The 10,253-nt window shown below is 37.1% G+C and overlaps 1 long non-coding RNA gene across 1 annotated transcript; it reads right to left on the reverse strand.

Annotated features, from left to right (window-relative positions):
- Positions 1-7,736: 7,736 nt before the first annotated feature.
- Positions 7,737-8,727, reverse strand: LOC110674574. The gene is made up of 3 exons (XR_002498997.1): positions 8,671-8,727; positions 8,113-8,608; positions 7,737-8,041 (listed from the first exon to the last, which is right to left on the reverse strand). It is a non-coding gene; the product is annotated as an uncharacterized LOC110674574 (long non-coding RNA).
- Positions 8,728-10,253: the final 1,526 nt, after the last annotated feature.

The following is a 10,253-nucleotide window of genomic DNA, read 5'->3' on the forward strand; positions in this document are numbered from 1 at the left end:
GTTACAATGTGGCTCGTATATCACAGTTAAATACAGTACTTAACAACAATGACAGGATGCTTGACCTATGCTTTGGTAGTTTCGAAGGTGATGTACGTTATGTATTAATGGAAGCCCCTTCACCTCTTGTGAAAACATCGGTTCACCATCCACCGTTATTAATTGAGTCTAATGGTGCTATTTCCAGCACTTTCAAGGAACCTGTTGAAATGCTGTACTACGATTTCAAACACGGAGATTATCGTAGTATGAATACTTTCCTCTCCCATATCAACTGGCATGACTTCATCGACCTTGACCTCAATTCCTCAACCGTTACTCTATCCAATATCTTGTTATATGCAATCGATCAATTTGTCCCAAAAAGATCTCGCAAATCGTCACCTCAGCCACCATGAAGCAACAATCGCTTAAAACAATTAAAGAGGCTAAAACGATCTCTCTTACGCAAATACTCAAAGTTAAAAACTCCCCGTGCTAAACAAAATTATCATGCTGCCAATTCTCGTTACAAAACCTTGAATAAGAATTTATTTCTTTCACACCAACGAGCAGTTCAACAGAAATTACGACATAATCCTAAAGGATTCTGGAATTATGTCAACGAGCAACGTAAGGAATCCGGTCTTCCTACCGTCATGTTCAAGGGAAATGTTGAATGTTCATCTACAGAAGGCATTTGTGATTTGTTTTTAAATCAATTTTCTAGTGTGTTTACGAATGAATCTTTGCAAGAACACCAGATCAATAAAGCTGCTAGTGCTATTCCTGTTCACGCTCCCGTTGGTGATCACCCTATCATCGATGCAGACACAGTCGCAGATGTTTGCTCTTCCTTGAAAGCTTCAACAAGCTCCGGTCCTGATGGTGTGCCTGCTTTTATTTTGAAAAAGTGCTCCAGTAGTCTTTCTTTACCTCTTTCTCGTCTCTTCAATCTATCGTTACAAGTTGGAACCTTCCCTAACCATTGGAAAAAATCATACATTTTCCCTGTTTTCAAGAAAGGAAATAAGCAGGAAGTAAGCAATTATCGTGGTATTGCCGCTCTCTGTGCCATCTCAAAATTATTTGAGAAAGTGGTGTATGATTTCTTATTCCACAACTGCAAACTTTTCATCTCCGAGCATCAACATGGTTTTATGCCGAAACGCTCAACGAATACCAACTTGGTTCTCTACACTTCGTTTATCGCTCAAACACTGCAGAAAGGTCATCAGGTAGACTCGATTTATACGGACTTCTCGGCTGCATTTGATAAAATTAACCATCGTATTGCTGTTGCTAAATTCAATCGGCTCGGTTTTTCTGGATCATTGCTCAGCTGGCTTCAATCTTACCTGAGTTGTCGGGAAATGGCCGTCAAAATTGGAGACACTACATCTAACTTCTTCCCAGCAACCTCCGGAGTGCCTCAAGGTAGTCACTTGGGGCCTCTAATTTTTTTAGTATATCTCAACGATGTTCATTTACAACTCAAATCCCTAAAGCTCTCATTTGCTGATGACTTCAAGTTGTACTGGGCTGTCAAAGATGTTAAAGATGCACAATTTCTTCAAAATCAGCTCGATGTGTTCACTGAGTGGTGCGACACTAACCGAATGGATCTGAATGCAAGTAAATGTTCGGTGATTTCATTTTCCCGCAAACAGTCAACGTTTCATTTCGACTATAGAATCAGGTCTACTACTCTTAAGAGAAAGTCGGTTGTTAAGGACTTAGGAGTGTTACTAGACATTAAACTCACTTTCAAAGAGCATATTAGTTACATAACATCTAAAGCCTCTAGAACACTCGGCTTTATTTTCCGTGTCGCAAAACACTTTAAAAATATTCAGTGCCTTAAGTCTCTTTACTGTACACTAGTGAGATCAATATTAGAATGCTCTTCAGTTGTCTGGTCCCCTTATTACCAAAATAGTATTCTTCGAATCGAGTCGATACAGCATAAATTTCTGCGCTTCGGACTGCGTCATCTCCCTTGGAGTAATCCCCATAATTTACCTAGTTATGAAGACCGTTGTAAACTTATAGGGTTAGAGCTGTTAAGTGTTCGTCGCGATGTATCCAAATCTCTGTTTATCTCCGATCTTCTTCAATCAAAAATTGATTGCCCTTCGTTGTTATCACAACTTACCTTCAATATTCCATACCGTCGTCTTCGATCCTGCACATTTCTGTTTCTTCAGAGTGCTCGCACTAATTATGGACACAACGAACCGTTTATTAGCATGTGTCGAATCTTCAACCGTTGTTCGTCTGAATTCGATTTCCATCTCTCTCGTTACACCCTCCGTAAAAAATATAGCCAAATACTTGCAGCCTCAGTTAGTCGAAGTAGTTAATATTTGTCAGATAGCTTAGGATATAACTAGTTGTATTTTAGATGTAATTATAGATGTAAGCCAAAATTGTATCATTTGGAAACCATGTAAATTCTGTTGATACGAAAAGAAGAGAAGGTTTTGCGCCCATTTGAGAAAGACGCTAATGTTGATCTACTCAAATGGGCTTTTCCCTACTCCAAATAAAGAAATAAAGAAATAAATCCACTCCCAAATTGCTAACGAGACATTAGAACACTATTAGCTTACAATTTCTGTAATTTTAACACTAGTAGCTGGTGAAAATACAATTAACCGTGCTAATTTTCAACACGGACGTTTAACTTTGCTACAATTGTTTACACTTATCCGCCTGCGAACGAAGAACACTTTTCGCCGAATTTTAACACTTTCGCTAAACGTAGAACCTCCAACACAGTTTACTTTCAATACTTCTTAATTAAAGAGCAATAACTGGTTGATTTCTGATAAAAACTACTTAAAATCTCACCAAACCGTGCTAAAAACAATCACTTGATCAAAACTTTTCGCTTTTTTTATTTTTCTAATTTTACGCCGGCTGCTCGCTTGCAGGGCTGTCAGATATGTTGATGGTTACGTATGACATCAAGCAATCTTATTTAGTCGAATGGAAAAAGACTCAAATTGAAGTAGCGATTACTGGCAACAACGTCTAATCAATTATAATTTCACTATTACCAACAAATAGGAGAATATTTTTTGTGTACCACTATTTTTATGCAGTTATTATTGGATTCAAAGGAGTTTCACCTTAAGCATTGATCAGTGAGAACTGCAATTTTCCCAGTATTGCAGTTAATGATGCTGATACAAACCGATGCCAAACAATTCTTTCTCAAAACGTACAATGCTGAAGTACAATAACATTTTGATAAATATTGATCTCTTTTTGGAAATAATGCAAAGAAAATGCATCTTACCGTATTCTCAATCCGTCGTATCGTTTTCAACTCCGTCGCAATTAGTTTCCAGATTCGTCTCACAACTTACGGCTCACTGTGTGTATTGAGTGGTTAAAACACAACATATCAACGCTATAATAAAATGTTTTACTAGAATATATAGATCTACGGGCATCTCCCTCCATTCCTTCAGCATGATGGAATATACTAATTTCCTCTAAAATTAATTGTTCGTCATCAAAATTCAGCCCGAACATATGAACACAATTCCTTTTGACCGTACAATTATGGCATTTGCTCACAGTACAGCGAAAACAACACAATCAAAGGAATCGTATCTTTACGTCGAGCGTCGTGCACACATTGATGCACACAGGCTTTTTTTTCTCAGTACGACGGATTGAACTTTGTTTACATTCTTAATTATACGCGGCGGTTGAGGAAATTTTGTAAAATTTGGTGATTTATTGAAGTTTTACGGCGTGTGATTGGAATGAAATCCTTCAGTGAAGAAGTATGAAGGTTTTCCATAGTGAAAATAAGTGCCCGGCGAAGTAAGTCACCCACGGGGGCGGGAAGAAACTTGTGTTGGAAAGTGGTGTGGCTCAGTCGATCGCTAAGCATTTCTCCCAAATCGTGTTCGTCCATGCAATTTCGGTGAAAAAGTGCAAAGTGGATAATTGAACTGAAGTTATTTACCAAAATACAGTAGTTTCATTGCATTTTTGGTGTACAAGTGTACAAACCATAACAGCTTTCACAAAATTACACTTGGATAATGAATCTATGTTGCAGGTAAGTTTGAATATCCGCCGTAGTGGAACATTTAAAGTTTGATACGACGAATAGTAGCGCTTACGACGAAGAAGAACAAAACCCTATTCCGAGAAAAATTGAAAATCGTGTGGTCCTTCCTATGCTGCACACGGTGCGTTCCCAAACCCCTTTTTTGTCGGTTCTTCTACTAGCCACCAGATGTCGTAATTATAGTTTAATTTTAAAAAATTTAGCCTAAAGCTACATTTGAAATGCATACATCGATCAAAGAAAAATGATTATTTGACAATTTCTGAAAAGGAATTATTTAGTATCAAGATATGCCGTTTCTTTTCTTTTCGTGTGCATAATCCTCAGTACCCTTTAATGATTTAAACATATTCATTCAAAGGACTACTTTTTCACCATTTCATAAAAGGTGGACTAACAATACAAATCATAAAAAAAATACTAAATCTATACCGTAAAATGGGGTATTTAGGACACGTGGGGTTTTAAGGAATTGAATTTCTCAATCAAGTTTGACTAGTCGTAAAAACGTCAAAAGTCGATATATCAGTCATCTGAAATGCTTGATTTGTTGGGAGGATTGTGAGCAGAATGTGATTAGGGGATGTCTATTGATTAAAAATATTGTGGAGTCTGGATATTAAAGACGTTTCAAAACATTTTTGTTCAAATTTTATATTCAACTACTAAACTATGAAACAGTATTAAAAAAATATGTGTGTAACTGAGAAGGTAAGTATATTAAAATGAGATCATAACGCAGACAAACACTTTTGAAATTTTCATCTATATTTTGACTTCAATAATCTTCAAGGTCTCTTTTTGAAAATAAGTTCGGTGTTAAGGGATTATTTTTTCTACTTTTTTCAAGTTACTAATCTCATTCAATTTATGCCGTTATATATTCCAATAAACTTTTGGCTAGTTTAGTGAAGTAAAACTGCATTGTAAAAATTAAGGGATCTATTTTGTTAGTTACTGAATATCACCAAAAATGTATGATCTCGAAAATCGGTAAAACTGATAAGAAAACCTTGATAACAAAGTAACTAAGTGAATATGGGATTTCTCTTAATACTGTTTCAAAACTCGTTCGATCATACTGGTAAAATGTTTGGAAATAGGATTAGTTTTTTTTATTTGGCAATGATTTTGAAGCCAGTACATATAACAGTTTTTACTGGAACCTATTTGAAACCTTAATCCAAACTTAAGGGAGATCTAAATTTTTTCGTATGTTCTAATTATCGCCTGGATTAAGCATGTGGTGAAGTTGCTATCATCATTCATAGGCGTATAAAACTATAGTTCTTTCTGTTGATACACAAATTGAAATGCACATGTTTTTGAGCATCATCCTTTTCAAAATCAAGCTATACTGATTCTTGCCGACATTTTTCGCTCCGTGCATTCATCCCAGCTTGATTGCGAATTTTATACAATTTTATTCCCCTGTCTGCACAATTGCACAGAGCATCAAAAACGAAAATTCCTTTTGCAATTTGTTTGCTTGTTTTCGTACAATAACCTTGCTTGGTGCTCGTTCAGTTCTGCATCATCTCTACCGCTCTCTGACGAATGATGACGGCTGTGGCTGTAAGGTTCCTGGTCGAGCAACAGTCAGTCGTCAATAAAACACCGAACCGGAATAATTGGATCGTAAAAACTATAACATCAGCATCAATTATTCTTCCATTTTCGAAAAAGTACCAAAGATACCGTCCTACAAGCGTTTCCTACCGAAATATCGTGCAACAGTGGACTTATTGTTGGTTTTAATCGCTTGTTTTAATATACCTATGGGTGTTTCAAACCCAAGCACTTCTTCGCGAAAGGAACTGCTTACAAACTATAGGTGGCGAGTTCGTTGTGTAGCTTATTGGACGACGCTGGAATTTGCTTCCCTTGTATTAAAAGTCGTCGTAAAAAGCACAGGATATTTGCGTCATAACTACTACCTAGCAATCCAGCGAAGACCGTCGTCGTTCACCGCAAGAACCGGAACGAACTCCATCACCACCAGCAGCGTTCCCTCGTGATCTCAGTCAACGAATATCGGCGACTAAGGGTATGCGACATTTCAAATGATTGCGTAAAATTCCGCGGAAATGAAAATTTTCATATCAAATGAATCAAAAGTTTTTCGAAACATTGAACAAAATTCGTGAAAAAAATTGTCCACCAAATATCCTGCCGGGTGGTCTAATCCCAGGATCCAATCCTTGATCAATTGTTTGATGGTAAAATGAATCGAGTCAGCATTGATATTTCTGGCAATGTTAACTGAAAATTCCTGTCAGACAGGACAGGACGTTTGGGATGAGTCTATCGTCAATTTCTGACAGCCTTCTGACCTAAACATATGTACTGAAATGACTTCCCATTTAGATGGGACCACTTGCTTTTAATCAGAGAATATGAATAAAATGGTATCAGAATTTTAGAATTGACACCCATAAGACCACGACTTAATTTACCAATCATAGTGCTGTGGCGGTCAAATATTTGACTTAATACACTTAACCAAGGCTGGTAATGACCTTCAGTAGAGCCAACTAGTAGGGTGGTTTGATACAAATCTTGGACGTTTCAGATGACCGATATAATTTTATTGCTTTCCTTACTACTACACTTCTCTTTCCATAGGCTCGGTGCTTCCCAATCCCCATAGAAACGTCGAATATTCATATTGGACACGAGGAACATTTTATACTATTTCATTCGAGGAGGGTGCTGTATTCTTATATTCAGCTCAACTAAGACTGCCCAGTTGTTTTTCGGCCGATATCCTTGACGATACAAAAGCCAGTGCTACCAGTATTCATTTTAAGCAAATCTTGTGAACAAATTCAAATATCAATGCCCATAATTTGGTTGTTTCTTGCACGCTTTATGCATATAGTGCAATAAAAGATGCTTTATTTTTTATATTAGAAACCGGCAATACTTTTAGAGAAAATTGACACAATTTCCATTATATTGCTCTCAATTAAGTATATTTAATTGATTTTAGTATTGTAGGAGCACATGCGGAAAAGTTAACATGGAATATAAATGGATTCGAAACAAATAGACTTCATGTAAAATTTTCAAACTTTTTATGAAACTTTAATTTATGATCTAGCAACACGGCCGGGCTAGCAACAAAGTGCCCTGTTGAAATCCAACTCAACGATGTGAAAGTAAGCCTTTGCCAAAACAACCAATCAGAAGTGGTCTTTTTTGACAGGCAATTGGTTTCATTTTTGTACTGTGACCTGTCACGTCTTGCTTTAGATTGAGCTGAATTCAAAGCATGCTTATTTGAATCTTGGAGCTGAAGGATAATCTTAGAAGACTGCTCCGTTCTACTGTGAACCACACTCAAAATAATCCACACGTCAAGGCTACGTGAAAACATACGTGGTTTTTTTCCATCGCACTTTTCACGTAGCTCTTACGTTAATCAAAGGTAACCATGAATGAACGCATGAACTGATGAACTTCCTTCATTCCATTCCGATACCCGATGGTTGTTATGTGTTTTTTTTCAGTAGATTTCACAATGCGACTTGATAAAACGTAAAGGGAGTTCCAGTGCATTGTATTAAACATTAAGATATAAATCACATTCTTTTGGATTGATTTCTATCAAAATTATTATATTGTTCTAAATATTTTCAAATTTATTCTTGTCTCAATAATTACATTATTGTCCATAGAAGGGCAATAATGCAAATATTGAAATAAACGTTCAAAGTAACTCTTACAACATACATAAACATCTATATTTATTTATTGAATTACCTTGCACATACATTAGTCATTGAAACTGTTCTTCACTCTAAAATACGACTTATCACTAATTTTATGCACTGATACTGGGAAGCTATCAAACAAGTCAATCTTTAAAACCTCTACTATAGGTAAACATTTTTTTACTTCATCGGTGAATTCAGCAAATAACGGGACAATATTTGCCTCTCCGGTGAATCCCTGTTTAGCCGGTTCCTGCGATGGGAAACAACGAGTGATTTTAACATAAATATTATTTTTCTCCAGCACACTGCGATTATGCTTACTTCTTGGGTTTGCTCTTCGCGTTTACACTGATGCTCTCTGATTTCCACCGACGTAACCTGATCAACTGTAGTGGTAGCGGTCGTATCACATGCCGATGATATTATTACGGGACTCGCCGCAATTGGTCCCGAGCTGCTATTGGAAGAGGCTTGGTTGGCCGGATCGCTGCTGGTGCTCGTTCCTGCTGAGGTTTTGTTAGACCCAAGGGAAGTTCCGTCGTAAAAAACATTCCCCGTAAGGCACAAACGGTAGCCCGGTTGTAGCTGGACTACTAAATCGTTGATTTTTGATTCCTGTAAAAAACATAAAAAAGAAGCAACATATTAGTAAGAATAATATATTTGTAGTATAATTATTGGCTTACGTTTCGTGTTCGCCAGGACGAAATTAATTCGTAGAGAACCGAATACCTCCACTTGATTTGTGTGGGTTCCAAGGATGTGCGGATTTGATCCGCCGTAATCGTCAACAAATCCGTCAAATCAACTCCACACTCTGCAAAAAACGTAAAACACATATTATTATAAAGTTTCAACTTAATTTCTTGTCGTTCTTACCATTAAATATTTCCAATAAATGGCCCGCAATATTTAATTCACTTAGCAATTCTTGCGACTGTCTTTCTATCGACGCCATCTTGACACAAGAAGAACATAATAATGAACGCAACATTCATCTGTCAAAATGAACCTGGCTGAGTACGTGATTTTCACGTTAAGGTGATAGGGAACGACAGTAAGAACGATAGGCAGTTCATTTGATGTTGACCTGTGTGTCGATGATTGTTACGTTTGACAGATGAATTTTTGAAAAATGAATCTTTCCAGGTTCTACGTGATTTTTCACGTAGCCTTGACGTGTGGATTTTTTTGAGTGCAGAGATGCATTTGAACAGTAGAAGCATTAACCTAAGAATGCTAATGTCGCTGCTGTTCGTACCAACTTCTAGTTTGCCACGAACTGACAGCGTGAGTAAAACAACATCATGGCATAGAACAAACAATGAAAACTCATAATTTAAGGTAATAAAAATTGAAATCAGTTTTGTGACAACTACGCCATTAGCGTTCTACTACTAATAATTCTATTATTTGAACGCGTTCTGTTCATGTTCTGTTCAAAATTGTGCTCACGAGAGCTGTGTTCAAGTTCAAACAAATAGCTTGTTTGATCACAGGACTCTGATCATCGCGTGGCAACCATTACCGTCATTCGTTATTCTCCTCGATGGATGCAAAAGCAGAAGCATTACAATTCATAGTAGTTTTATTCGTGTCAAGTTAAAAGCTGTATTAAATAAGTGAATGGCTATGGACCAATGCACGAGTTCACTAATTTGACTTTTGAGCGGTGCCGAATTCACTCGTTGTCATGGTCACATAAATAACACGGCACCGCTCAAACGTCAAATGATGAACTCGTGCATAGGTCCATTAAATAAGGTGAAACATCTCGGAATGCAAAGATGGCCGGCACAATGGCCGACTTCTCCACCTACTCACGTTTTCAAAGGCACAAAACTGGAGGAATAGTTGGCAAATGTTCCTGATCTTCTTATTTTAAGCTTTCTGCTAGTGCACAAAGCCAAAATAAAAAGTGCACTGTTATGGGATGCTTTCTTCGCGAGATTTGTGCCTTTGAAGTTTTAGTGCAATCTTAGAAGTTGATTCCAAACTGTTTCACCTTAATCTGATTCTTTTTTCTAGGTCGTACTAATAAGCCAGTGCACTCCTCAAAACATCTCTTTTAGACCCATATTCTGATGTGAGCAGGATTATCCGATCGATCATTTACGCATTCCTTCAAGCGCAAAATAGAATACCGGTCTGCAGATAATTATGACTTATTCATAAATAAACATGCATTGTATTTTTAAATCTTGTCTTTTTACATTGCCCGTTGAATTAATTGCCAGAATATTTGAAATTTGTTGTGCAACAAATGATGCACATCCGTTATTCGAATATTGATTGACTCTGTTTGCGACAGCAGCTCAACAAGCTTTTGAATATTGCTACTACCCATGCGATTCCACAATCCATGCCGGATCTAACAAAACTGTCTTCCGGTTTTCCGAATCGTTATGCCAAAGAACTAAAATACAGGGTAAGTTTCTATATTTGCGTGTTCCGAGGTGATC

Source organism: Aedes aegypti, chromosome 1, assembly GCF_002204515.2.
Source record: "Aedes aegypti strain LVP_AGWG chromosome 1, AaegL5.0 Primary Assembly, whole genome shotgun sequence".
NCBI classification, from domain to species: domain Eukaryota; kingdom Metazoa; phylum Arthropoda; class Insecta; order Diptera; family Culicidae; genus Aedes; species Aedes aegypti.